Here is a 4,506-nt window from a genome sequence, read left to right as displayed (position 1 = left end):
CCTCCTGACTGGTTTATTCCACAATCACATGGGACCTGCCTTGGCCTTTGCCTCCAATGCCCTCCTTAGCTCCAGGAAGGAGCTTCTAGGAGATGAAGGGAATTAGGGCTTCGCCATCATAGCTTTGAGTCCCAAACTGACCGTGTTGGCCTGCACAGCCTCTGTGTCCTGTTCTGCCTTTCTCTCTGTCCCTGCCCCGTTGCCTCCAGCGCTCTCTCTCTCTCTCCCTTTCTCTAAATACTTCTCTTTTTCACTCTGTCTCTCTGGATTCTGCGTTTTTCTGTGTCTCTGACTTTGGGATACTTATCAGAAGTGACATCTGAGCTGAATTTTGAAGGGAGAATAGGAGCTTTCCAGGGAGAAAAGGCACTAGCACCCCAGGAAGCAAGGATGAGTGAGACTTATTCTTGCCCTGTGGTGTGGGGGTCCCTGTTGACTGACCATCAGACGTGGACACAGCTCAGAACAAAGCTGTGCCAAATGCTCTTGGTGCAGATGCGGAGACTCAAGAGCAGGGCTTGGCTGGCCCCAGGCCATACAGTGGCAGAATGGGGATGAGAGACTGGGGGTCGTGCCTCTAGGCTCTGGGCTTCTCCCCACTGTTCAAGATGGGCCTCTTTGGTGAAAAATGGCCCCAAGTTGGCACTTATGGATGGCCTGGGTGAAGAAATGCCAACCAAGTTTTGAAAACTGTCTCAGAGGATTTGAAGCTAGGCGATAGGCAGGGAAGACTTGGAGCTCATCTGAAGGTTTGTCCCTCACTCATTCATTCAGTCGACCAGCCAGTCAGCCAGCCTCTCATCAATCCATCCATCCATCCATCTGTCCATCCATCCAACCCCCTTTCATTCAGCATCCTACCCATCCATTTATCCATCCCCCTTTCACTCAGCATCCCATCCATCCATTTATCCATTTACCTTTCAATCCAGCTCCTCCACTATCCATCCATCCACTCGCCCATCCATTTAGACTCCTATTCATCCATCCATCCACCCTTTCATCCAACTTTCCACCCATCCATTATTCTATCCACCCACCCACCCATCCATTCTCTCATCCATCCATCCATCAATCAATCCATTCATCCATCTGTCCATCCATCCATCATCCATCCACTCATGCATCCATCTTCCCTCCTTCTTCCTTCCTTCCCTTCCTCCTTCCCTCGCTCTGTCATTTATCTCCTCCTTTCTTTTCATTCATCCACCCTACATTTATTGGTGCCTGCTACATGCCAGGTCCAGTGCCTGGTGACATGTTCAGGTTTATCTTCCTGTGTCTGATTTCCAGACACTTCAGTGCTACTGATTCCCACCGTGGTTAAATGAGTGGCTTGAGTTAGCTGCCTGTGTTCAAATCCCACCCTGGCTTCTGGTTAGCCATGCGGCCTCACACACGTCATTTAATCTCTCTGAGCCTCTGTTTCTTCTTCAGCAACTTGAGGATGTTCCACTGTGGCTTCGAGGGTTAAACCAGCACTCAGCCTGGTGACCCATCTGTAAGAAGCCCCCAGTTCCAGTTAGCTCTTGTTACATTATTATACCATCGTTATATTATTCTATCTCCTGTCCACCCACAGCCCCAGCTGTCCCTCCTCAGCTCTCACAAGGAGCACCCTTCTCTGACTTCTGCCCTTCTCTCTTCCATCTCCTCCCCCTCTTACCCATCCTTGACCTCCTCTGACTGTCTCCCACTGTCACTGACAGCCCCACAGTGGCTGGATTCTCGGTGCCAACAGGAAAGCATCCAAGCTCCAAGGCTTGGCATTCAATGCTGCCTGTGATCTGGCCTCAGCTGATTCCTCCCGGAGCATGCAGAGGGGGCAGAGCTGTCTCTGTGCCTCGGGCTCCTCATCTGTGAAGTGGGAACATTACTCACTCATGGGTCATTTGAGGATTAAACCAGAAAATCCTTGTAAAGTTCTGAGAAGAGTACCTGGCACCTGGAAATGAGTAATAATGTGCGGCGAGAGGCCTTTGCGCGGCTATTTCCTCTTCCTGGAACATTCCCGCTCCTCCAAGTGTGTCTGTCATCCCATGCTGTCCTTCAGACCCAGGGCAGTGCCTCCCCATGTAGGGGCAGGCCCCGTATTGGACGGGCCACACTGGTCACTGCCTCAGCCTCATTCTCCCACTTGCCCAGGAGCTCCTCAAGGTCAAGGCCAGTGTCTGCTTCATCGTGGTAAGTTCTGCAGCTGCAGAGAGTAGAGGTGAGAGAGTTAACCACTGTTAAGCACTTACTTTGTGCTGGACACTACGTCCGCTGCTTAACATCGCTTAATGCACTTAATATCACAGCCCCTAATGGGTGGGCGTGATCATCCTGTTCTACGTATAAAAGAGCTGAAGCTCAGAGAAATGGAATCAGCCAGCTCCTAAGTGGCAGAAGCAGGATTTGAACCAGATCCCTCTGACTCGAATTCTAAAGTCTGGGTTTTCACTGCTATGCCAGAAAGTACTTGCTGCATTGATTGTATGCTTACTAAGTGCCAGGCACCGTTCTGAGTGCTTTAGCTAGGTCATGTCATCAGTCCCTGAATCAGCCCTACTTTCTAGGAACTGTCTTCACCTTCATTATTCAGTTGAGGAAACTGAGGCACAGAGAAGTTAAGTGGTATGTGCAAGGCCACACAGCTAGGTAGTGACAAGGTCAGAATTTGAGCCCAGTACCCACCCCCACCTCTGGAGCCCAGGCTCTGAACTCCACCCTTAGGGTGAGGAATCAAGCAAGACTGAAGGGAGCACCTTGCAGCCCTGGAGGGCTGACGATTTATGGCAGGGGGGCAAGGGCTGAGTGGAGGGTTGGTGGTAGGTCCGGATCTGTTTTCTAATCTCAGCAGCCCCAGTGTGACCCCTCCCCACCACATGGCCTCCTGCGTGGCTGAGTCACCTTTGGGGTGAGTCACCTCCCAGGGAATCTGGATGTCCTTCCAGCCATCCCCTGCCAGGTCCCTCTAGCTCCAGACAAAGGTGCCTTTTGGACTCTAAGCCCAGGTGATCTCCCCGGCGCCAGGGCTGCCTTAATCCTCCCAGGGTGTCCAGGAGGGACCGAGGGGACAGGCTGGCCTCAGGATAGAAAAGGCACAGAGCCTCCGGTGACCGGCACCACTTTCATGTGTGCACTGCCCTCTACAGTTTGTAGTGTGCATTGGTTCCTCTCTCTCAGGGGTGGGGAGAGGCCCTCTTGGCGCTGTATTTCATTTAAAAAGATCATTTATTTGTATCACAAACATTTTGATCACACTTACTAAGTGCCAGGCAACAGGGAACCACACAGACTTTAAACAGGGAAGACCCAGGAGCTGAGTTACTCAGATGAGTGGCATCATTTTGAAATGTATTCTCTAGTTTCCCATTGTACAGGGGTACACATTGGGGCACCGAGAAAGAAAGTCACTGCCACAAGTTTATGCTCCTAGCAGGCCAGGCAGAACTTACCCCTATTCAGGGCCTGCTTTCATCAAGGGAAACTAACTGTTTAGAGAGCTCTGAGGCTCCAGAGACAGTCAACACATTTCCCATGTAATTCTCAAAACCCTCCTGGGAAAGTGTGAGCATGCCCATTTTGCAGGTGGCCAGATGGAGGCCAGGGAGAAGTGACTGTGGACGCTGAAAGGGCAGATGGATACGGGAACGCAGGAGTGTGTAACTCTTGGAGTCCCCATTCCCTGTGGCAGGAACCCTTCCAGCCCCCACAGGAGGCAATGAGGTGGTCTGGGCTGAAGCTACTTCCTCATGCCCCTCGTGACCCTCCCAGACTTGCTGTCACGTGGGACCCAGGATGATAAGGATACAGACACCACCCACTGAGCCCGACTGCGTGCAAGGCCTGTTCTCAGAGCTTTGCAGTTCAGGACGGTTCCAATCACCATCGTACAACCAAGGAAACAGCGAGAGCTGGCAGCAGAAGTCAAGCCCAGCAGCAAGCTCCAGAGCTCTTAACGATTCCATCCATGCACCCACTGCAGATGGGGAAACTGAGTCCCTAGGTGGGGCTGGCCCAGTGGCACAGAAGAAGTGAGGGGTGACATCGGCCAAGCTTGGCAGGACTTATATCAATGATGCCTACCTTCAGAGCCCCCACTGCCTCCCGGGAGGAAGGAGGGGGCATCTCCTTGGGGAGTTGGGGACAAAACACATTTATTCCCAGTTTGACTTGAGAGCAGGCATTGGTAGAGAGAGAAATGCTCCCCTGTCTCTCAGAATTCGCAGACAGGGAGGGTTGGAGCAGGGAGGAGGTGGCATTGATTAAACATACAGGTAGACCTGGATTGGGACTGTGGATGGGAAGAAAGGAGGCCTCAGGGAGCCCTCAGTCCAGTGGAGAGCAAAAGATAAATCCATTCATTCATTCATTCACGTGTTCATTGTTACACTGGCATCTGTGCCTGTGCTGGCCTAAGAGTGGGGGCACATAGCTGGTTTGCCTGGAGAAATGACACCTCACTATGGGCCTCAGGGATAGCTTTCCACAGCTGCTGACACTTTTTTTTTTTTTTTTTTT

Source organism: Cebus imitator, unplaced genomic scaffold, assembly GCF_001604975.1.
Source record: "Cebus imitator isolate Cc_AM_T3 unplaced genomic scaffold, Cebus_imitator-1.0 Scaffold18, whole genome shotgun sequence".
NCBI classification, from domain to species: Eukaryota; Metazoa; Chordata; class Mammalia; order Primates; family Cebidae; genus Cebus; species Cebus imitator.
Note: the sequence above shows the minus strand (reverse complement) of the source record.